Source organism: Callorhinus ursinus, unplaced genomic scaffold (genome assembly GCF_003265705.2).
Source record: "Callorhinus ursinus isolate GAN/ISIS: 27379988/994484 unplaced genomic scaffold, GSC_fseal_2.0 scaffold56, whole genome shotgun sequence".
Taxonomy (NCBI): Eukaryota; Metazoa; Chordata; class Mammalia; order Carnivora; family Otariidae; genus Callorhinus; species Callorhinus ursinus.
The window spans coordinates 399,045-425,147 of record NW_027397118.1 but is presented as its reverse complement, the minus strand read 5'-3'; the positions used below and the strand labels follow the sequence as shown (position 1 = coordinate 425,147).

At 37.1% G+C, this 26,103-nt stretch overlaps 1 long non-coding RNA gene across 2 annotated transcripts in view; it reads right to left on the bottom strand.

The window, feature by feature from the left end:
• The window catches only part of LOC112809080 (uncharacterized), an 81,021-nt gene that overhangs the window by 36,549 nt on the left and 18,369 nt on the right, over nt 1-26,103 (bottom strand). The window contains exon 3 of one of the 2 annotated variants that reach the window (XR_012375766.1): nt 7,132-7,834. The exons of the other annotated variant lie outside the window; for it this stretch is intronic. This is a non-coding gene — a long non-coding RNA (uncharacterized lncRNA). Of the gene's footprint in view, nt 1-7,131; nt 7,835-26,103 lie in introns of those variants that run through there. 2 annotated transcript variants of the gene reach the window in all.

Genomic DNA, 26,103 nt, shown 5'->3' with positions numbered 1-26,103 from the left:
AGAGGGAGAAGCAGACATCCCACTGAGCAGGGAGCCTAACAGGGGCTCCATCCCAAGACCCTGACACCATGACTTGAGCCAAAGGCAACTGCTTAACTGACTGAGCCACCCAGGTGCCCAAGACCCTATTCATCTTATAACTGAAAGTTTGTACCCTTTTACCAGCATCCCCTAAATTTTCCAAATCTTTCATTTTTCTGACTACCACTCTGCCCTGTTTCTATGAGTTTGACTTTTTAAATTTCACATATAAGTGGTACCAGGAAGGTTTTGTCTTATTCTGTCTAGCTTATGTCTCTTTCCAATAGTTCATTTAGTGTATAAAAACACAACTCATTTTTGTATGTTGATTCTGTATCCTACAACTTTACTGAATTCATTTATTAGTTCTAACAGTTTTGTGGTAAAGTATTTAGGTTTTCTACATATAATATCACACCATCTGCAAACAGAGACATTTTTTATGTCTTCCTTCCCTATTTGGATGCCTTTTATTTCCTTTTCTTGCCTAATTGCTCTGGCTAGGACCTCTAGTACTATAAATTAAAATAATAAAAGTGGCAAAAGTGAGCATCCTTGTCTAGTTTCTGATCTTAGAAGGAAGGCTTTCAGCTTTTCACCACTGAGTATAATGTTAGCTGTGGCCTTGTCATCTATGGTCTTATTATGTTGAGGTATGTTACCTCTATACCCAGCTTGTGAGAGTTTTTATAATAAACAAATGTTGAATTTTGTCAAATGCTTTTTCTTCATCTATTGAGAAGATCGTATGATTTTTTTATTATTTATGTTAATCACCATACATTACATCATTAGTTTTTGATGTAGTGTTCCATGATTCATTATTTGCATATAACACGCAGTGCTCCATGCAGAATGTGCCCTCTTTAATACCCATCACCAGGCTAACCCATCCTCCCACCCCCCTCCCTGATCATATGATTTTTATCCTTCATTTTGTTAATGTGGTATACCTAATTTATTGATCTACATCTGTTGAACCATCCTTGCATCACTGGGGTAAATATCATTTGATCTTGGTGTATGATCTTTTTGATGTACTGTTGAATTTGGTTTGCAAATATTTTGTTGAGGATTTTTACATCTGTGTTTATCAGGGATAACGGCCTGTAGTTTTCTTTTCTTGTAGTGTCCATGTCTGTCTTTGGTACCAAATTAATGCTGGCCTTGTAATACAAATTTGGAAGTGTTCCCACCTCTTTTTTTTCCGTAAGAGTTTGAGAAGGATTGGTATTAATTATTCTTTAAATGTTTGGTAGAATTTACCAATGAAGGCATTTGGTCCTGGACTTTTCTTTGTTGAAAAGTTTTTATTACAAATTAAATGTCCTTACTAGTAATTGGTGTTCAGATTTTCTATTTCATCATGATTCAGTCTTGGTAAGTTTTATGTTTCTAGGAATGTATTCATTTCTCCTGGGTTATCTAATTTGTTGGCATATAATTGTTCATAGTAGTCTCTTACAGTTTTTAGTATTTCTGTGTTATCAGTTGTAATGTCTCCTCTTTCATTTTCTGATTTTACTTATTTGAGTCTTTCTTTTTTTCTTAGTCTACCTAAAGGTTTGTCAATTTTATTTTTCCTAAAAACCAGCTTAGTTTCATTGATCTTTCCTATTGTCTTTTTAGTCTCTGTTTCATTTATTTCCTCTCTCTTCTTTGTTATCTCCTTTCTTTTACTAATTTGGGCTTAGTCTGTTCTTTTTCTAGTTCATTGAGGTGGAAAATTAGATTACTTATTGGAGATGTTTTTCTTAATGTTGGCATCTATTACTATAAACTTCACTCTTAGGATGGCTTCTGCAGTACTGCATAAGTGTTGGCATGTTGTGTTTCCATTTTCATTTGTCTCAAGATATTTTTTAAATTTCCCTTTTGATCTCTTCTTTAACCCAATGTCCAGCAACATGTTGTTTAATCTCCATGTATTTGAAGATTTTCCAATTTTCTTCTTGTAATTGATTTCTAGTCTCATGACATTGTGGTCAGAAAAGATACTTGATATGATTTCAGTCTTCTTAAATTTATTAAGACCTATTTTGTGGCCTAACATATGAGCTCTCCTGGAGAATATGCCATTTATTTTTTTTGTAGTTCCTTTGTCCCCTTCTTCCTTTCTGGCTCTCTTCTGTTGTGATTTGACCACTTTCTGTAGTGGTATGTTTTGATTCCTTTCTCTTTATTTTGTGTCTTTGCTTTGTGGTTACCAAGAGGTTTACATAAAACATAGTTATAACAGTCTATTTTAAGCTGATAACTTAAATAAGCATTTAATTTCAAATGCACATAAAATGTTACATTTTTATACACCCCATTTTATGTTCTTGATGCCACAATGTACATCTTTTTATACTGTGTGTCCATTAACAAATTATTGTAGTTATATTATTTTTAATAATTTTGTCTAACTTTTAAACTAAAGTTATAAGTGATTTATCCATCACCATTGCAATATTAGATTATTCCAAATTTAACTATATATTTACCTTTACCAGCGAGTTTTATATTTTCATATAGAATACTTCATTTCAGCTTGAAAAACTCTCTTCAACATTTCTTATAAAGCTGCTCTAGTGGTAATGATCTCTTTCAGCTTTTGTCTGGAAAACTCTCTCCTTAAATTCTTTATCTCTCCTTAAATTCTGAAGAACAATTTTCATAGGTAGAATAGTCTTGATTGGTACTTCTTTCAGCACTTTGAATATATCATCCTACTCCCTTCTGGCATGCAAAGTTTCTGCTGAAAAATTCTGCTGATAGTTTTATGGTAACTCCCCTGCATGCTGCTTTTATCATTCTACTTATAAGATTCTCTGTCTTTAACTTTTGACAATTTAATAATATGTATTGATGTGGGTGTCTTTAGGTTCATCTTATTTGGTATTATTTGTGCTTCCTGGATCTGGATGTTTGTTTCTCTTCCCAGCTTAGGAAAGTTTTCAGACTTTATTTCTTTAAATAAGCTTTCCACTCCTTTCTTTCTCTCTCCTCCTTTTGGGACTCCTATAATGCATATATTGGTCTGTTTCATGGTGTCCAACACGTACCTTAAGTTATCTTCGCTTTTTTTTTTCTTTTGCTCCCCTTATTGGATAAATTTGACTGCTCTGTCTTGAAGTTCACTAATTTTTTCTTCCACTTGTCTAGTATCTTGAACTCCTCTGTTGAATTTTCAGTTCAGATACTGTACTCTTCAGCAATATGATTTCTGTTTGGTACTTTTTAATATTTTCTATCTCTTTGTTGAAATTCTCTTTGCTCATCCATTGCTTTCCAGTCCTCAGTAAGCATCTTTATGACTGCTATTTGGACTCTCTACCAGGTAAATCACTTATCGCCATTTTATTAAAATTGGTTTCTGGAGATTTATCTTGTTATGTTGTTTGTAACATATCCCCCTTTTTTCTTCATTTTCCTTAACTCTCTGTGTTGGTTTCCGCACATTAGATAAAACAGTCACTTCTCCTAGTCTTGGCAGACTGGTCTTATGTAGAAGATGAATGTTGTCAGTCAGCCTGGCCTGAGCTCCTGTTTGTCTCTAAAACTTTTGTGATTTTTCAAGCTACTGTCTTTATTCTTGCTGGCTCCAGTAGCTGAGGGTGTGCCAAGACCTGTCGGTGTCCCAAAGGGAAGGATCACAATCGGCACATAAATGCAGGCTGATTAGAAGCCAGACCTTCAGGCGGCAGCTGGGAAAGTATGTAGTTAAACCCCTCCAGGGAGAATCTGGGAGATGGGCATTTTTGTCTCCTCCCTCTAAACTGAGCCTAGGTGTACAGCCATGAAGGGGTGCCCCTGTACTCACTTAAAAACTGCTGCTTCACTACAGTCCCATGCTATTCATAAATGCAAGCCCCATTAGTTATCAGAGCCAGGTAATTCAGGGGTCCAACTCTCAGGCTACACCTGCAAAAGCTGGAGTGACAGGCATGTGTACAAGCTCCTTCAAAAGAGATGTTGGTGACCTGATTTTATCATTGAAGTGATTGAGGCAGAAGGCAATGAAAGTGCTCACCAACTCTCTCCAGGCTCTCTGTAAGATTGCAGCAGCTAACCCTTCTATGTGTGCAAATTAGAAGCTAGAACCTCAGGCAGCAGATGGTGAGGTATGCTGTCAATCTTCTTCCATAGGAAAGACAGGAAGATGAGCATTTTTGCCTACTCCATATTTGCTGAGACGGTAGGGGACAGTCTTTCTGTCCCCTACAATAAGTGTTCACCCACCTGTTAAAAACTACTCCTTTGTTTTCCATAGTCCTGTGAGTCTTGTGAATGCAAGCCCTATTGGCTTTCAGAGCTAGGTGTTTGGGGGACCCATCCCTTGAGGGGGAGCCTTAAAAGCTGGGGCACTAGATGTGCAATTCAAACCTGTGCTTCTGAGGGAGAAGCTGGGAGTTAAGTGTCCCACCCAATTATATGGCACTATGCTGGGGTGAGGTTTATGATGAGAGTGTGTCTTGGCCTTTCCTACTCATTTTGATATAGGTATTTTCTTAGTTATCTGATATGTAGAAGTCATTCAACTATATTCTGGATTTATCTCAGAGGGAACTACTCCATGTACAGCGGTACATTGGGTGCATCTATGGGAAGAAAGATGTTTAGGAGCTTCCTATGTTGCTTTCTTGGTCCTGCCCCACTTTTCAGTTTTTATTTACATCAAAGTCCACGAGAGTTGACACTGAGCTCTTTAGGGGATGAAATATGTTTAAATAGAAATAGCAAAGATAGCAGTTTGTGAGGTCATGTGGTCTATGGGCACCAGAAGAGAATACTGGATTACTGGCCCCCAAAATATCTCTCACAATACCTTCTTCAATGCCAAAATCTACTCATTCTTTGTATTTCCCAGTCCTCTATTAAAACACAAGGGAGGTATTTAAAGGGAGATATTTGGGGGCCACCGCCAGTCATTTAACTCTATGTTCACCATATCACTTTTCAATGTGAGGAGCTGATGATTTAAAAACCATTCATGTAGTAAGAATGTAGTGGAAACATATGAAAGAGAGGGCCAAATAGGGGGTGGGGTAGGAAAAATTCCAGGCCATCAGCAAAAAAGTATCAATACCTGCACATTCAAAAGGTGTTTCACTTGCAACATGGAGAAAATAGTTAAAAAATAAGTGTCCAACTATTTAGTTTCTTAAATATGGCCAAAGATATAGTATAACTGAAAATCATATTAGAGATAAAAACATACATGTTTGGAAAAGAACTTTAGGATTCAACTCCTATGATCACGGTGCTCTAAATAGAAATAAAATTGTTTCTTATTCCAAACACATAGAATTTCTAGGTAAAATATTAGTAAAAAAAAAAAATTAACACATAGCCAAGCTTAAAAGAAAGTGAGACTTCCCCCAAGTGACAGGAATACGGCAGGAATATAAGCCAGAGCAGCAGGAGACATTATGAAGAAGTGGTATTAAATCTAAGAATGGGTCCTAGAGCCTGGAAGCTGTAAGGCACAGAGGCAGGAAATAGAGCTTTGGGTAAAAAGCAGGAGAAAGGTGGCAGCTGTCCTTAAAGGACTGCTTTGACTGTGGCAACCGAACTGAGAAAACTCTATCCACCAGCTCAGCAAAGCAGTTAAGTTGTTATCTGCCCAGAGCACTGAGTAGAGAAAATTCTCAAGGGAGACACCAAGTCATTCAGATACCCTTGCTGAAAGAACTACTTAAGGGTGTACTTTAAGAAAAAAGGAAATTGAACCTAAAAGGAAAGAATGGACTTAAAAGAAGCAACGAAGAGGTAAGAAACTGGTAAAACATCAACATCAACAATATTAACAATAATGTCACATTTCATGGATATTAAAACAAGAAGGAATTTCAATATTGGACATGTGAGATTCAGGTTGGATTTAAAAATAAAATCCAGTTATCTGTTGACTCTAAGAGCCACAGCTAAACCATAAGGACACAGAAAAGTTAAAAATAAATGACGGGAAAACATACCGGGCAAACGCTAACAAAAAGATATTTATATTAATATCAAGCAAAAAATAATATATGAAGAAAAACAGTATTACTAGAGATACATAAAAATAAAAAATTAAATCACTAAAAGACAAAATAATTCTGAACTTGTATAAACCTAACAACATAGCTTCAAAATATACAGGGAAAACAGAGTTATAATGATAAAGGAAAAGATCTATAATCATGATTGATTTTTTAATGTGCCTCTGTAATCAAAAGACAAAAAACATTGAGGCTGTAAATGATATGATGACACAATTAACAGACTTGCTCTAATGACAATAATTACATGAAATAACACATGCAACAATTAGAAAACTTACATTCTTTTTAACATAAAAATGGAATATTTATAAAAGCTGTCCACATATTAGGACAAAGGCAAACCTCAAATATCACCAAGGAAAATATCACACAGACTACAATATCTATTCAAAATGTAGTAAGTTTAGAAATCAGTAACCAAAAAAAAAAATCTAAAAATATTTCATATATTTGGAAATTTTCAACGTACTCCTAAATAATTTATGAGTAAAAGAAGAACTTACAATGAAAATTATAAAATATTTAAAACTGATTCACAAAGAAAAGAGTGAATTTCAAAATGTGCGGGACACAGCTAAATGAACAAATTATAAAACAGAAACAATTAAAAAGTAATGACTCAAGAGATTAGGAGGAAGTTAGTGGAATGAAAAAAATAAATATAAAAGCAGAAATTAATGAAATGGGAAACAAAGAAACAATAGAAACAAACCTTAAACTTGTTTTTTGAAAAGAAAAAAATAAATGAACTATTTTGTGATTAAGACTAATCATGGGGGAAAACACGAAGACATAAAACAGATATGAAAGTAAAGGGGGACACAAATACAATTGATATTTTTTTAAAAGCTTTTATTTTATTTATTTGACAGCGAGAGACACAGCAAGAGAGGGAACATAAGCAGGGGGAGCGGGAGAGGGAACATAAGCAGGGGGAGCGGGAGAGGGAGAAGCAGGCTTCCCGCTGAGCAGGGAGCCCGATGCAGGGCTCGATCCCAGGACCCTGGGATCGTGACCTGAGCTGAAGGCAGACGTTTAACGACTGAGCCACCCAGGTGCCCCTACAATAGACATTTTTAAAAATCATAAGAAAATAGGTTGAGTAGCTTGATGTCAGTAAATCTGGGAACATAACAAAATTTGAATTGTTCTCTAGAAAAAGATAACTTACCAAAACAGACTCACAGAAAATCAAAAGTTGAATAGATCTATATTAATTAAGGAAATGGAACTGATAATTAAAAATCTATACTCCCCCGCCAAAAAAAATCACACCAAGCCAGATGACTATAGGGGATCACAGTCAAACTTTCAATTATCATTATGTTAAAAATTTCCAGAGAATACAAGAAACATAGAAATGTTCCCAACCCATTTTAATGAGGATAGCATAACATGACACCAAAACTGAAAAAATACAGTATTAGAAAGGAAATCTGTAACTCAGCTCATTCATGAACATATTTACAAAAATCCTAAAGAATGTATTAGTACACAAAAACCAATTATTTATACTTTATATACAAACATACAGTGACAGACATACATAGATATAACTATGAAGTAGAAATTTATACCTAGAATTCAAGGCTGATTTGGGGCACCTGGGTGGCTCAGTCATTAAACGCCTGCCTTTGGCTCAGGTCATGGTCCCAGGGTCCTGGGATTGAACCCCACATCAGGCTCCGGGGATGGAGCCCTGCATTGGGCTCCCTGCTCAGCAGGAAGCCTGCTTCTCCAGCTCCCACTCCCCCTGCTTGTGTTCCGTCTCTCGCTGTGTCTCTCTGTCAAATAAATAAAATTAAAAAAAAAAAATTCAAGCCTGGTTTAATATTAGAAAATCTTTTCATGTATTTTAATACATTTGTAGACTAAAGGAGAAAAAATAATTACCTTACTATGTATAAAAAAGCATTGTTAAATTTAACAGATAGTTATTGTAAAAAGAAAAACCCTCAGAAAATCAGAAATAAAAGGAAATTTCTTAAACTTGACAAAGCATATTTTAAAACACTACGGAAAACATAATTAATAACACAACTTTAGAAGCATTTCTTTTAAGACAAAGAAGAGAAAAATGGATTGGTATTACCACAGCTGTTCAACACTCTTCTGATGGTCCTAGCCAGTGGAATAAGACAAATTAAAAAAAGAAGAGAAAGAAAGAAAGAGAAAGAAAGAAAGAAAGAAAGAAAGAAAGAAAGAAAGAAAGAAAGAAAGAAAGAAAGAAAGAAAGAAAGAAAGAAAGAAAGAAAGAAAGGAAGAAAACTTAAAATAATTACAACACAATCATTGTTAAGTAGGCCTGTTCAAAATTTTTTGAAGGATTTTGGCTAATCTTGATATTTCTAAACATAGTAAGGGTACCTTCCTAAACTAGAATCCACAAAGCCACATTTCCCAGACTGCTTCACTGTTAGGTGCAGATCTGTTAAATTACAAATTTTCCTAATCATATTTTCCCAGTCAGAGGCAGTCACAAGAGGCTTTGATCCAAAATTGGGTGATGAGTAGGGTGTCATGTTATAATTATAATGCTCCCTTTCAGACTCAGAAGAGTCCTGAGTTAGATGATACATTGTACAGTTATCTCAATTAGATGGCCAAAAAGGCAACATGTGGAAATATATTTGGCTAATACAAATCATGACAAAAATGGCATGGATCTGGAGCTCTTAGCTACGGAAGCCCGGACTTAGCAGGTTCTATATAATGGTGGAGGGAATACAGTTCCAGAGTCAGGAATTTTTGTTTTAATAAGCAATTGAGGTGATTTTGATGCATGCCCAAGTTTGAGAGTCACTGCTTTGGAGAAACTCCTGTCCATGTGCACAAGGAGAAATGCATAAGGATGTTTACTATGACACTATTTGTAATAACAAAACAAGTGAAAACAATCTTGGCATCTTTGGTAAGGGAAGGGATAAATAACTGGCTTACAATAGATTCTATATCTCAGTTCAAATGAATGAACTATATCTCCATGGATAAATCTCAAAAACCTAATGCCAAATGGGAAATGCCAGTTGCAAAAGGATTTATATGGCATGATACCATTTATTTAACATTTTGAAACACATAAAACCATGGAATATATTATTTATGATATTTATGTAATTTTTTTAAACACAAAAACATTGAATGACCCATACACACCAATTTCAGGACAGTGGTTATCTCTTAAGGAGAAGAAGAAGAAAATTAGGAGTATCTCTTAACATTTTATAAGAAAATATGACAGCATTTTAGTATTTATTAAATCTGATAATGGGTTCATTGGTTTTTGTTATTTTCTCTATACTTCATATTTAAAAAAACCTTGGGGCACCTAGATGGGTCAGTTGGTTAAGCATCTGACTCCTGGTTTCATCTCAGGTCATGATCTCAGGGTTGTGAGATCGAGCCCCATGTCAGGCTCCATGCCAGTGCGGAGTCTGCTTGAGATTCTCTCTCTCTCTAAAATAAACAAATCTTAAAAAAAAAAAACTTCATTAAAATAAAAAAACCTGTTTGTTTTTCAAGTAAACTTTCATTTGATAAAATGGTTTTATAAAATATCCAGTAATGTTGCCATATTTCATTTCCTGGGACTTAACTGTCAGATAGAAGCTCAGTGCACAAAGGTAAAATTATAGAGCAACCACCTCAGTAAATACGTATTTTTAAACTCAGTGTGTATTCAACTTGATCCCTGGGACTGCTGGCAGTCAACAATTTAGGGAGGACAAAATATATCAATCCCAAAAGAAAACTACAGGAGTAATACATATACAGGACTGGTAAGCCTTGCACATTACATGAGATCTAATGTTCCTTAAATAAGGACTCTGGGTAACTCTTTTTGTAAAATAAATAATCATGCTTGAATCTCTTTGTAAATTCACATTTTCAAATGTTTTATATTCCTGAAATATTACATACCTATAAAATTGTATAAATTAGAGAACTCAGCTTTCTGGCATTGTTAGCCTTCCAGATCACTGAATGGGTAACTCAAGAACACTTTGGAGGAAGAAAGCCAAGACATCAGACTAATCTACGTATCCATCTATTTAGTTATCTCTCTACAATTTTTTCCCCAGCCAGGCAGTCAGCCATCTGAAAATCTGAGATGGCTTTCACATGCTCATTCCAGACTGTGCCAGCATTCCATAGTCAAGTGAAATTCCATGACTATTAATTTATAAATACTACATTGACAGGTAACGGGTAACTATAAGAATTGGGTACGTTCCTAGGATTTTATTTACTTAATCTGACAGAATCAGCTTAGAATTTTTACTAGGTAACATTAAATTTTAGCACCCCTAAACTAACAGAGTGCACAGAAGTATTTTTACTCCTCTTATGTGTATCAAAAATTTATGTATTGTTAATATTGAGCTACCTAATCAAATATTTAAAAATTCTGAAGAAATGCAAAAACTGCTAACATGGGAAGAACCCTGAGAAATTGTAGGGAAAATGCTAATGAGATATCAGAGAAGAGTTCACAAAGACTAGGAGACTGAAATGAAGTTCTCAGAAAAAAGAGAAGGCAGAGAAAGTTGACCAAAGGGAACTTCTGAAGATGACAAGAGTGAAGTGTTCTGGTAGGGATCTTCAGAGAAGTACCAGATACAAACCCTTAACTGGCTGTAAACAACAAGGACAAGCAAAACATGAACGACGAGAGTGCTACTCTGCAGACGGCATGTCATGATACCGGTACAAAAGTTAAGTGCATCGAATAAATGTGGTCATGGTGCGATATTGCACTGAAACATCTACTCAGTGATGAGAGCTATTTTCATTGCAAACATGAGAAGCAAAAGAATCTAGTCAACAGATATACAAGAGGGCACTGAGGGGCGCCTGGGTGGCTCCGATGGTTAAGCATCTGCCTTCAGCTCAGGTCATGATCTCCAGATCGAGCCCCACATCGGGCTCCCTGCTCAGCAGGGAGTCTGCTTCTCCCTCTTCCTCAGTCTCTCCCCTCTGCTCCTGCTCTCTCTCTCTCTGTATCTCTCTGTCTCAAATGAATAAATAAAAAATTCTTAAAAAAAAAAGAGGGCACTGAGATGGAATCACTATATTTAGTCACAAACCATATGGCTTTCTCAAGTGCAACAATTATACCAATTAAGTATTATATCTAAGACAGTTAATTGTGTTTACCAGGCAATATAAGTAAATATGGATAAATAAGATTTGTTGCTATTTTATCATCTACAATTAGGAGCTGCTAGAACTACATATGTTCAGTAGTTTCTGTCATGAATCTTTGGAAATAGCAAGAATCATGATGCAGATTTCCACAAAGTGTCACAGGTTTGAGGTAAAAAGAGAAAGACCTGGGGTGCCTGGGTGGCTCAGTCAGTCAAGCGTCTGCCTCGGTTCGGGTCATGATCCCAGGGTCCTAGGATCGAGTCCCTCAGCAGGCAGTCTGCTTCTCCCTCTCCCTCTTCCTCTCTCCCCATTCTCATGCTCTCTCTCTCTCTCTCCCAAATGAAAGAAAGAAAGAAAGAAAGAAAGAAAGAGAGAGAGAGAGAGAGAGAGAGAGAAAGAAAGAAAGAAAGAGAGAGAGAGAGAAAGAAAGAAAGAAAGAAAGAAAGAAAGAAAGAAAGAAAGAAAGAAAGAAAGAAAGAAAGAAAAGAAAAGAAAAGAAAGAAAAGAAAGAAAGAAAGAAAGAAACCTGAAAGCAGAAAGAAGGTGGAATCATCAGAAGCTTACAATCACTCTCTATCAGTTGTTGCTTGCAACCCTAGAAAGGTTGGCATATCAGTTTAACTGAGGGTGTTGATGATGGCACATGTGAAAACTTCATCTCCCCCAAGTTCTTCCAAGATTAGATGAGAAGTAGATCAGGGACCTTAAACCAAGTGAAAAATCGGGTTGGTTCTGGTGCAATTTCAAGTGTCTTGGTTTGTGTTTGTTTTTTGCTAGTTTAAGCTTTTAAACACACAATACACTGATCTCTAAACTGATTTGTTAGGTGGATTTTAGTTTTTGTTGGAGAGACAGTATCATTGAAAAGAACCATAAAAAATTGGGGGTTATATTCTGTTTTCTAATAGCAAATATTTTCAAATATTTTATCTGTATCTCTTTGTTGTCATCTTCACATTTCCAACTAATGTGTTTAAATTCCTGTCTTGATTCATGGATTTTGGACACTAACCATCGACTTACCACACTATTTTGGTGATGATATAGCTCACTTACATCCACCTTCCTCTCCTTGTTTTTCTATCATAATTATATTCCATGTTTTCTTTTTTAATCAAAGCAAGACTCAGACTTTATTAAATATTTAAATATTGTTTATTGCTGAGTTACGCAGTTGACTACGATTACCTCTTTCTCTCTGTGCAACTTTTTTTCTCTGAAGTCAATAATTGTTCTTCCTTAGAATTGGTTAAGATTTTGTTGTTGTTGTGTTGTTCTAGTGGGCTAGATTTTCCCATACCCTTTAAGAGCAATTGAATTCAACTTTTCATTTGGTGATAGCAAGATGATGATCATTTTTCCCTGGAGCCCTCCACCCCCCCTTCCGGTCTGAACTGGTTGCTTTCTAGGCCTAAACACACAGCTGTCATCCTGGGATCTTCCTTCGGCACCATCCTGAGAATCCTTCACCCATTTCTGCTGCTTCCTGAATCCCAAACCTCCTCTTTCTTGGTTAGTCCCTCACTGTGGTAGAGCTCATGCTCCTGTAGCTTTCTGCGAGAATGTAAATGGATAAGGAAGGAGGCTGAGGGGTCTCATCAGTCAAAATGCACATTTTAACATAACTGCCCTGCTTTCAGCCCAGCACCTCACTCCCTGCCCCTCTTCAGTTTTTAATTTCTGGATTTCATGATAGGTTCTTAAATAAAGATTATTGCAGAGAAAGCAACTGTTAGAGCTACAGCTTTATTTCAAGAGCCAGGATTTGTTGTAAAAAGAACATTATTAGTAAGTCCAAAACATGGAATATTCAGAGTAAAGTGTTTTTACCATAAGTCACAGAGTAGGAAGGACATAATTTATAATGCAAGGGCATTTCCCAGTGCATAAGGTGGAAGGAAAAACCCCTTCTAGGCGGGGAGAAGGCATCAGGGCAATGGGGGGGGGGGCAGGAAAGAAAGTGGAGACTCCGTGAAAGTCTATTTTCTGCCCTGCCATCTTGTAATCGAAACCCCAAAGGATGATGGAGACTCACAGACAGCCTTAGGAAACATGGGTAGGCACACTCACCCCTACTTCTCAGAGTATAGCCCAGGAAGCTACAATGTGAACAGAGGGGCAAGGCAAAATGTGCTGAGAGGAAGACCTTAATCTAAATCTGACTTCACTTCTATCAAGTTAGACAGATATGGAAGACAGTGAAATGCCTTGGTTTCTATTTTTCCTAGAAGTAGCCCTGGGTTCCACACTACCTTGGAATGGCAGACTTATAAGTGGTGTGGCCATGGTAATGTGGTTAAGCTGAACCAGGGCAGGAGGGTGTGTCTGCTTTGTCAGTCAGAATTCTGAAAGCCTGGGGAGCTTTTTCGGGTTGATGCACATGCTGATATGGCTGAGAATGTGGATGCTGAGTATGACCGAAGAACATCCACAAAGGGCCATTTTCCTATTCAAATGATCCTTTTTTACTCTAGCTGAAGTGAAAAGTTATTCTAGAACACAGTGAGCAAAGAGCAAACCTATCATCAGAACTTAGGTCAACAAACTTTTGGCAACCTCCTCAAGAAATCAGACATCCTTTCTCACTTTCCAGAGTCCACATGAAAAGTCTGTGGCATCCAATGATCATCTGACAGCAGAAACAACAACCTGAACAGGAGCTTGCAAGAGTGGCTTCTACCCTTGTGCACCACCAGTGGGAACGCAAACTGGTGCAGCCACTCTGGAAAACAGTATGGAAGTTCCTCAAAAATGATCCAGCGATTCCACCTCTAGCAAATATTTTCAAAGAGAATGAAATCATTATCTCAAAGAGATATCTGCACTCCCCTGTTCAGTGTATCATTATTCACAATAGTCTATACATTGAAAACCTAAGTTATCTATCAACAGATAAACGGATAATGAAAATGTTACACACACACACACACACACACACACGAATATTATTCAGCCTTAAAAAAGAAGGATATCCTACCATTTGCAACAATATGGATGAAGCTGGAGGACATTATACTAAGTGAAATTAGCCAAATACTGTATGATATGATTGAAATAGTCCTATTCATAGAAGCAAGGAATAGAATGGTGGTTGTCAGGAGCTAAGGGGAGGGGGGAAATGGGAAGATGTTGGTCAAAGGGTACCAAGTTTCAGCTTTGCAAGATGACTAAGTTCTGGGGATGTAATGTATAGCATGGTGACTATAGTTAGCAACCTTGTATTTATTACATACTTGAAGTTTGCTAAAAGGGTAAATCTTGAGTGTTCTTACCACACAAAAAAAGAGGGTAACTATGTGAGGTGATGGATATATTAATTCGCTTAATTGTGGTGATCATTTCACAATGTATACATATATCAAAACATCACGGGGGAGCCTGGCTGGCTCAGCTAGTGGAGCATGCGACTCTTGATCTCAGGGTTGTGAGTTCAAATTTGAACACAGAGATCACTTAAAAATAAAAATCTTTTAAAAAAATCACCTGCATACCTTAAATATATGCAATTTTTGTGACATACTTTAATAAAGCTAAAAAAAAAAACCAAACAGTGGGTTCTAATCCATTCTCTTAGTAACTAGCTCTGCGACCTTGAATCAGTCACATCTCCTCTCAGCTTCAGTTAGCTCTTCTGTAATTGAAGGGGTTGAACTGTGCCTTTGTCCTATGGGTCATCTGAGTGCTTCAGCAGGCAAGGCAGCTGAATAATTTTAGGTGGCTGAAGTGAATAAAAATTAGATTTCAACCACACTGCTGTTATTATTAAATGGCTACCTAATCAGACCTCTCTTTCATCCCAAATTAATCTGTAATGATTTAAATTATAACTTACAGTTTTTGAAGAGCTTGCTTCTACATTTTCCCCTTTTTCTCCCTTCAACCCATTTGAGGTAAATAGGGCAGGCATTTATATCTCCATTATTTTCCTCCCATGAAATCATTATCTCAAAGAGATATCTGCACTCCCCTGTTCAGTGTATCATTATTCACAATAGTCTATACATTGAAAACCTAAGTTATCTATCAACAGATAAACGGATAAAGAAAATGTTACACACACACACACACACACACACACACACACACACACACAAATATTATTCAGCCTTAAAAAAGAAGGATATCCTACCATTTGCAACAATATGGATGAAGCTGGAGGACATTATACTAAGTGAAATTAGCCAAATACTGTATGATATGACTGAAATAGTCCTATTCATAGAAGCAAGGAATAGAATGGTGGTTGTCATTCATTCCCATGGGGGGAATATACAACTCTCACCCTAGGATCCCCACAGTCTATAGCAGCAACCCTCATGTCAAGATCCCCAGAGGGCACCTATTACAAATTCTTATTCCTGAGCCCTGTTCTAAACCCACTAAATCAGAATCTCTGAGCCTGAGGTCCTGGGATTTTGTTTGCATTTCTGACAAAACACCTCGAGGTGATTTCTATACACCTTAAAAGTGAGAATCACAAGTTTACAGAACATTGGAAGCCTTATTATGTGTCAGGCACTGTACTGGCTGCTTTATACATATCCTTTCATTCAATCCTCGTAACTGCACAGTGAAGGGTATATTGTTTTCAAATAAACTTATTTTGGAATAATTATAGATTTATGGAAAGGTTGCAAAGATAGCCATGACAGTGTAGCCTCACCAAGTTTCTGTGCCCCTTATTGTTATTATTCCCATCACTGTGGTTAGTTTGTCAAAATTAAGAAACCAACACTGGGAAATTAGTGTCAACTAAACTCTAAATTTTATTTGAATTTCACCAGTTTTGTCATTAATGTCTTTTTTTCTGCGCTAGGACCTAGTCCAGGAGACACTGCATTCAGTTGTCATGTGACTGGTCTGTGACAACTTCTCTGGTCTGTGACATTTCCTCAGTGTTTCTTTCCCTTTGGTGACCTTGGCAGTTTTGAGGAGTACTGGTCAGGTATTTTATAGAATGTTTCTCAAATGGAGTTTTTCTGATCATTTTTCTTGTTTTTTTTTTTTCCCCAAATACCACAAATAGGAAGTGTCTTTCTCATCACATGATATCAGGGGGGTACAAGATATCTGTAGGACATCACTTGATGATATTAATAAAGCATATGTTTGCAATCCCAATTCAACCAATCAGGAATCAAAAGTTCATCGAGCCCAGTGTTCCATGGTTGCTAAGTGACAGAACTAGAGTAGTTTCATTTCCTTTTTCTGCCATTTTGGTTGCAAGGGACAATTCCTCCCCACCTAGAACTCTCCATTCAGCCTAACTTGCCATTCCTCTACATTGTTTTATGCTTTAGTCTGCACCTGAGTTTTCCAAGTCCTTCAATATTCAGCTCAAATCCAACCCCCTCTTTGAAACTCTTCATGACTCCCAACATATTCTTGTTTGATGAAATCCTGAAGCACTTACTGTCTGCCTCTAATTTTCCACTTTGCACATATTTTCTTAACCTTTGTCTTTCCAAGCTAACATGGAATGATAAAGGAGAGAGACCAACCTACATGGGAATCCATTTGCTCCTGAACTGAATGACCTTGGTATCCTAACCTCAGTCCTCCACACTGTAGTCAGAGGAATGCCTCCAAACCACAAATCTAATTATACCATTACCTTGCTTAAAACTTTTCAGTGTCTCCCCATTATCTGTAACGTAAAGTCCAAATATCTGATCCTCACACATAAGGCCTTTCATGATTTGATCCCTGTCTACTATTTCACCTCTAGCCATTGCCTCACTCTCCACTCCACAATACCCTGCATTTCAGGCACGATGAACTACTGGCAAATTCTAACTGCCCTGTGGCTCTCTGAGCCCCATGCCTTTGCATCTCCTCTATTATCAGTGAGGATGCCAGTGCAGGAGACTCCAATTCAGACTGGCTGATAGAATAAGGACGGTTATAATATCATGTAACAGGAAGTTGAAAAGCAGGGACGGTTGTCCAGCAACTCAACAATGTCATCAAAGACCCTGGTCTTTTTCTCTCTTTGCTTTGCCATCCTCAGAAAATTCCATTTGCCCTCAAATCGGCTCCCTTCGTTGTCATAAAATGGCTGCAGTAGTTCGAAGCATCCCTTCTAAGCACAGTAACACCTAGAGACCAAAAAAAGGGCAATCTCTTCCAGTGTTTCCCTCTTAAGAGCAAGAAACTTTTCCTAAAGCCCTCCAAACAGATTTCCTTTTACATCTCATTGGCCCAGACTGGTTGGTACACCCACCCCTAAGCTAATCAAACAAGAGTAATGGACCTACTATAATTGGCTTAAACCAATCAGCACTTACCCTGAAGGTAGGGATAGGTCAAGTGTGGGGGAAAAGACACCTGAGCAAAATGTCAGCTCTTCCAGAAAGAAAGAAGGCGATGGGTGTTGACTGGGCTGCCAACAGTGTCTGCCACACTGTTATTGTTGCCTTATCTTCCTTATCTATGAGATGGACTCCTTCTCATCTTTTTAGACTCAACTCAAATGTTACCTCTTCCAGGAAGCCTTCTCTGATATCACCAAGCATAATGAAATGCCCCATCCTCTAAACTCCTATATTACTGGGTTCATACCTCTACTATAGCACTTATTATATATCTATGATTCTGCTACCTTCAGAAAGAGTGAAACCCTGGAAGAAAGGAGCTATTTTCTATTAACCTTTTGAGTTCAACCTTGTTGAAAGAAAGAGGGGGAAAAAAAGAAGAAAGGAAGGGAGGGCGGGAGGGAAGAACTTAGCTTCTCTGAGTCTCAGGCTGTTCATCTGTAAAACAGGAATTGTTTTGATTCCTAATCATTGTTTTAAAGATTAAACGGTATAAGATACAAAAAAAGCATGCAACAGTTTCTAACACATCTCTTCGCCTATGTTTTTGGAGAACATGTACTCATCCTGTATTGTTTAAATACCCTCCTCCCACCCTTCCACTTCTGCATTTCCTAGCACAAGGCTTTGTATAAGTATACTTGCTCAATAAATGTGTTGATAGCTTGCTTCAATATAAAAAAAATACAGATTACTGAACAAATTAAACAACCAGTTCAGCTTGCCACGTCCTGATTTCCTTTATTAGACTGGCTAAGAGAACTTTTAATAACATTTCCCCAATTCTCTATTAACAGAACTCTTAATTGAGGTTTTCCTACAACCACCCAGAGCATGAGATCTGCACTCTCCGCTTCAGCGACCTTTCACTAGGCACTCTTTTGCTTTTCCACTCCACTCTCCTCAGTATTCTGGGCTTCATTTCAGATCTGTCCTTCTGAGGTATGCTTTCCTCCCCTTCCTAACACTTCTTTGTTGCTAAAAATAGGTGATGTCCCTTCGGAGCAAAAACACTTGGCAAATCAGTACAGCTTTATACTGATCCCTGCAAGACTGGGGGATGGATTAAGTAAAGGAAGAAGCTCATCAACATCTCTTTCCTTCTGTGTACCCCTCTGTGTTCCTCAAAGGAGTTTACAAAACGTATGTAAAAATGGTAATACCATACTCATCAAAAATGCACAGGCTTAAGGATGCTAAGTGAGACTTTGCAGAATGCTAAAGACTAAACAAAACGGCCAGCTCAGAAGATTGCCAGAAAGCATTTTGAGGAAACATTTCATTAGAGGGTCCCATGCTCAACCCAAAATACTGGGACTGGAGGCTGTTGGTGATTATGATTTAACAATGTACTAAGGAAAACTGGAGCATGTAGTATAGCCAGTTTCCTTCCGATTATAATGGATATAGCTAGGAATTTTCTCACTTAGACTATCTCCTGGTATGACACTGTCAGCTTGGGTTCTGCCTGTACTCAGTTCCTATACATCCTGTGACGTTTTGTGACATTAACCCTGGTAGAGGCATCAATCAGCAGATTATGTAAAGTATTGTTCTCACCCGTTGGATATTTGCTTGAAAATACTCTATTTCTCTGCAAGTGAAAAAAAAGTTTTTTTAAGATTTTATTTGTTTATTTGACAGAGAGAGACACAGTGAGAGAGGGAACACAAGCAGGGGGAATGGGAGAGGGAGAAGCAGGCTTCCCGTGGAGCAGGGAGCCGGATGCCCGGCTCAATCCCAGGACCTGGGATCATGACCTGAGCCGAAGGCAGACGCTTAACGACTGAGCCACCCAGGTGCCCCTGCAAGTGAAAATTTTCTATTTAATCTTCCTTACATCTGGTATATGTGTGAATTAATGGATTCACGTGAATAGATCCATATCCTCATGGGTATTGAGGCAAGAACATGTTATTGCACACATGTATATATTCATGCACAAATCTGTATAGGTACCTACTCGAAAATGAATGTGTTTTCACCACTGTGCACTTTTGAAACTCATCTCTGGAGTTGCATTGTCCTAATTTCTTTGAATGAAAGTAGCAAAATTACAGCACAAACTGAAATGGCTCAGAGGCCTAAATTTAAAGGTAACTAGCCCAATTTAGTATTCAATTAAATCCTATTCTGTTTAATCTATTAGCAACTGTGTCAACCTGCTTGTCAACTGCTCTCTTCTGATTCTTCCATTCTCAACTCAAAAATCATTCCACCTTCTCTTTATTTTCTAGAGTTCATGTCAAGTTCCCTGCCTATTATTCAGTATTTCACACATATTCTTAGAGTCATAGTTCTCATAGCTTGATTTGTAGGCCTCTGGTTATCTATCAAAAAGATTCCTTAGGTATAAAAATAGTCCAATGAGTGAGTCATGCAAAAATGGATATGGGGGTCAGAAGGAAGTGTGAAGAATTAGAAGTATTCTCTAATGAAAATTGTTATCATCGCAGAATAGAGCAGAAAGAATAGATCAACATCCCAACAATATTATCACTGATGGGTTAGCCAGCTATTAACTGGCCATCTCCAGTGCTAGGGAACTGGAGAGCCATCACCAAGCATGTCTTCCAACCATGACAACACTTTCTTGTATATCAAGGTTATATCTGTCTTCAGTAGTTTCTATCATTCAAGTATTCATCTAAAGCCCATCAGAGTGATTATCCTCTAGTGGCTAGCCTTTGAGCCACTGACTATCTTGAGAATCTAATGAAATGATAGACCCTCTGCACAGAACACTGCACATGCAAAAATAATTCTTGCAATTTCAAGGAGCTCACAAGTCCTATGAAGCCCATTCATCCGTGGATTCCTGGGTAAAGAATTCTTTACTACTGTTTTGTACTTAGTAGAGAAATGGAGGAAAAATAAGCCATGATTTCCTCCTTCAAGGAGCTTACCTTCCAATAACAAATGCTTGTGAAACATTTAATAGCAATAAAGCAGTATATGATAAAGTACTCATCATATATGGAGGGCCAGAATATTCCGCTCTTGCCTAGACAGCAGGATGAAAGTCCTTGTAAACTGCCACCATGCACTCACATTCCATAAAGGAAATAAAAGCTTTTTGCCGTGTTCTCAGAAGCATCATCTACTAGCACAGCACAAGGGGAAGAGAGGAGGGTGCTAGTCATGGTCAGGTCCATGGTACTCAATAAATGTTTGGTGAATAAGTAAATGATCCAAGAATAAAATAATCCTTGATCCTCCAGAGGAGAAAGTTGAAAAGAACATAAAAATATTTCATTAGCCTCCAAGCCTCCTTAAGCCTCCGTCCACCTCACCACTTAATCCAAAAATGTCAAAGTATTTCTAAACCTCAACAAACCTCTAGGAGACATGCTTTAGATGAGTTTTAAAAGGGTAAGAAGATATGTTCAAGGTCACAACAGCCAAACTATAGAATAGAATGCAGAAGGTTCTTCGCTCCAATCACATCTTAGGAAGGGAGTACTGACAGTCTCATTTTAATTTCTTAATAATGACACCTTCTAACAGAGTAATCAGACAGCTTTCAGAAGAAGTGATTAATTTTCTTTGAAATCCAGATGTTACCTCTGCTATCTTTATATGAGGGCGACCTTGAAGGTACAGTGAAGAAACTTCATCAAATTTACCTGGAAAAAAACCTCTTGGCTGGTTCGCAAGCATTTCTATTGCACTATAAAATCGCTCTGTAATGAAACACATAATGTTTCCTTTCAGGTTGGGGTGTTGCTCTTTAGTTCTTCATTGGTACATCGGATACTGTAAGGTAAGACACATTTAAGGACTTGTTCCAAAGTCTGGTGGCAGAGTAAAAACTGTAAAAGGTTGACTGAATACACTGACTCCAGGGTGCCCGGCCTAATATATTATTCAATAGCTAATTAACAGCTACTAATGCATTCTAGAATATGTGTACATTTTTACCATAGCATTAATAGACAAACGGAGAAACAGTCCTTATTTTCTCAGTTAACATATACAGAGTCAGCATGTTCAGAGTGTGATCCTAAACAGATGGCTCCTCTCCACATGCTATCTCTGAAGGGGATTTTTTTTCCAAGGTAAATAGACACAAATGTTTTGGTGCATTGTGGACCAAAATATAGATCTCACAGGAAGCATTTTCCAGCAGGAAACGAGTTTCTTATTAATCACATTTTATGACAAAGACAAAAACTGGCCTGAGCTTAGTTTGAGGCATACACTGTCATTCTGTCATTAAATTACTCTTATCGATAGACACTATGTTCAGTTATTTCTAAGGTGTGTAAGTCATTTTAAATCTGCCCATTCTCTCTCCCTCTTTCCTATACCCGCCCCTGTCCCCGTAAGTTCCTAACAACATTAGCCACAAAGGCAGTATGTCTCTCCTTAAAATGTTCCTCTTCTAAAAACAACATTTTTTTAATTAAATGTTTCTTTTCTATCCAACAAAGCCTGTGTTTCGGAGAACACTATATATTGTTGTTTCATTAACTTGTTTTATTTATTCAACAAATTTATTTCAAGGAGCTACAATATGAAGGGGTAAAAGATAGAAGTCCCAATTCTGTCATTGATTATATGACATTAAAAACACCTTGTAACTCCTTGCCTCAGTTCCACCATCAATGATTATTTGACTTGCTCACGTGATAAGCCTTTGTATAAACATGTTCATTCATTCATTCATTCATTCATTCAACAAATTTTCATTGAGCCCCTGCTCTGTGTTGGGTACTGGCATGGTGCCTTGGATATGTAGAAAAGCAAACAGACCTGAACCTGACCTCATGAGCTTAACCTGTAAGAATAAACAGAAGGAAACAAAAGTGAAAGGATGTATTCGAATAGGAAAGTGAGAGAAGGATATCCTAACTTGGGAGCTTCTGGACTGTGGCCTCCTTTTGCCCAGAGCTATAGGTAAGGCTCCAGAGAAATGGTATGGATTACAAGAGAAAAACATTATCAAATATGCAAAAAGGGACTACCTCATAACTACTTCATATCTCTATTGGCTCAAAATATGACTTCAAATACAATCCAAAGTGTTTCTTCTAGGTGTCCCCCCTCAACCCCACTTGCTCATGGTAGCTTTTTTGGTTTTGTTTTGGAAGCAAGCTGCTACAATATAAATGTATATATAGGACTTTAAACACAAATGCACAAACAAGAGCAGCATCCTCAACAACACTGGATGATGCAGTATCTTCTCTAGCCCAATAGGTCCCACAACATGGTTAAGTAGACCACTGAAAGACATGAAATTATTTTAGGTGGTACATAAGTATCATTTTCTTAATGGTTATGTGTTTACCTTAATGTGTATGAGAAAAAATATAACCAGCATGTAAAAACCATGATTTCACTGATTTGAAGCTAAAGTAGATAGCCATGTAAAAGTCCACTTTATGCTGCCCACATGAATCACAGGAGCAAGGCTCACGTGTGCCCATTCCAACCTTCCAATGTTTCCAACCTTCCATCATAACTTTAGAGCCACGGGAAGTACAAGTGTTATCACTAGCAACTGGATCTCCCACCCTGAATGACCAATCTGATTTGGCAGCAGTCTTGTCTTAGATAGGCCATACTGTAACTGAAAGTAGCCTCAGCTCCAGAAACAGTCGTGGGGACATCTTAACTGGGCTCAGCTGAGTCACTGGCCCCCTTAAAGCAAACATTGTGGCCAGTGGGAGGAGGTTCTCAAATTAGTCAGTCCTAAGCTTTGCTGTCCCCTCTGGCGCCCAGGGCTAGAGCAATCCCACCTAAAACATATGGATTAACAATGGAGGAGATGGGGCTCCACAAAAGAAAACTGAGACTGTCCCTTTATATATAATGAGGAAAGCAACTCTTACATTATAGTATTGTAGTGAGGATTAAAAAAAAGAATGTATTTTGCCTGACTGACCCAATGAATGGTTCAACAAATGGTGTTCAACAAATGTTGGTACTAGCAGCAGTAATAATTTATCATGATTTGTTAACATGATGATTGTTGTTATAGTAGTGGCTCCTAGAACTGTTTTAGGGCCCCGTTTGTTAATTTAATTATTTTATCAATCCACAAATGAAGGATAATTATTTGAATATAACCTCTGGAGAGCCATTAAGTCAAGATAGCACGTCCCTCAATTATATCCTTAGTTTGTTTATCATCTTCATGCATAATCAAGGTACTTGGAATTACCACAATCAAATGTTCAGTGTCTTACCAAACAGATTTTGCTTCATTCTTAAGTGACGTGTAGTTTTACCATAACATAATTTTATCTAAATGATTATACACCAATAGCGTAAGTGTTTATGGTAATGCTACATTTACAATAGATTGTGATGTATTTTTCATAGAGCCCATATGATATTGTGAGATAATTTAGTGTTTAGAGTTTCAAAATTTAAAGTAGTGATAATAATGATAAAACAACGGTATTGGCAAGAGCTTAGAAACATTGCTAGAATCTTTGCTTTTTAAAAAACACATTATATGGTCAGGGAGAAGGGTTAAAACAAATGTGAAAATTGAAAAATAACAAAATAAAACCAGTTACACCTGTGTGGACCAAGGATAGTACTGTATACACCCGTTAAATAACCCAATCAATTGATAGATTGGCATTAATTCAAAAGTTAACCAACATATTTCTAGTAAAACAATATATGAATAAAACATATTTGGTTCATCATTTTAGGAGAATTAGTTTCTTCAATATATTAGGCCATCAACAAAATATAAAAGTAAACTTTTAAAATATAGATACAGTAGGGGCGTCTGTGTGGCTCAGTCGTTAAGCATCTGCCTTCTGCTCAGGTCATGATCCCAGAATCCTGGGATCGAGCCCCGCATTGGGCTCCCTGCTTGGCGGGAAGCCTGCTTCTCCCTCTCCCACTTCCCCTGCTTGTGTTCCCTTTCTCTGTCTCTCTCTGTCAAATAAATAAAATCTTTAAATATATATATATACAGATACAGTATATTCACTTTACCTTTATTGCTGCAAACCTTAACAAAATTCAGGAGAAATTAGACAAGGGTGGGTGAAATTGTCTAAATATCATATATTCAAAATATTCTAGAATAAATTATAGTAATGAATTTTAAAATCTTGGAACTATGTGTGCTAATTACAGATGATTTTTTAAATGCAAAAATGATAGCCAAAACAAACAAAAAATAAGCTCACCTTAAATTCTATCTGGACTGTCAAATAAACGATATATAAGCAGAGGTGGCAAGTCTCCTACCTTTACGTAGTGAAAGCCACTATGAAATTCTCCCAGGGGGCAAAACCATTGCTGTTTTTGGCTTTTTTTTTTTTTCCTAGTGCTTCTCCACACTGAATTAGTTTCTTAGGAACAGGAAATACCAAAATGTACATCTATTGTATATACTTTATTATAAATATAAATGCATGTGGCTGTCTACCAAAAACCTCAACTGAACTAGGAGAGGCATCAGAGTTTTGCTTTTAGTAAAGAAATATAAGTTCCTTTTCCTTTAGAATGTTTGTATCTATGTTCATGACAGATACTGACCAGCAGTTTTCTCTTACTGTAATGTCTGCCTGGTTCTGTTATCAGGATAATGCTGGCCTCATAGAATGAGTTGGGAAGTATTCCCTTCTCTCTGATTTTTTGGAAGTCTGTGAGAATTAGTATTTTTCCTTCCTTAAAAGTTTAGCAGAATTCCCAAGTGAAACCATTTGGGCCTGCCATCTTCTTCATGGCAAATTCAATTTCAGTAACTTATAGGGTTATCCAGGGTATCTATTTCTTCTAGAGTAAGCTTTGGTAGTCTGTGTATTTCAGAATAAATTTGTCTATTTCACCTAAGTTGTTGAATTAATTGGCATCTAAGTTGTTTATAATATTCCCACATTATCCTTATTAATATCAGCATAATCTACAGACATCACTTCTCTCATTCTTGATATTAGTAATTTGTGTCCTGTATCTTTTTTTCCCCTTATCCGTCTGACTAGAGTTCTTTCAATTCTATCGATCTTTTCAAAGAACTAGTTTTTGGTTTTATCTCTTTTTTCTCTATTTTTTTGTCTTATATTCCATTGATCTTTGTTCTGATCTTTACTATTTCCTTTCATTTGCATACTCTGGGCTTAATTTACTCTTCTACCTTCTTAAGGTGAAATGTTAGGTTATTGATTTGAAACTTTTCTTCTTTTCTCACTTAGGTATTTTGTGCTACAAGTTTCCCTCTAACGATTGCCTTAGCAGCATCCCATAATTTATGGTATGTTTTCATTTTCATTCAGTTCAAAATATTTTCTAAATTCCCTCTCAACGTCTTCTGACACACAGTGATTCAGAAGTACGGTGTTTAGTTTCCATATATTGGGGGATTTTTGAGACATCTTTCTGTTACTGATTTCTAATTTGATATCATTAGATATGGTTACAGAATATACTTTGCAGGGTTTGAATCTTTTTAAATGAATGAAAATGTATTTTATGGCCTAGAATATGTGCTTGAAAAGAATTTGTATTCAGTACTTGGGGAGGAAAGTGTTCTATAAATGCAATTTAGGTCAGGTTGGTTGATGGTGGTTGAAGAGTCATTTACATTTTTATTAATTTTCTATCTTATGAATAACTCA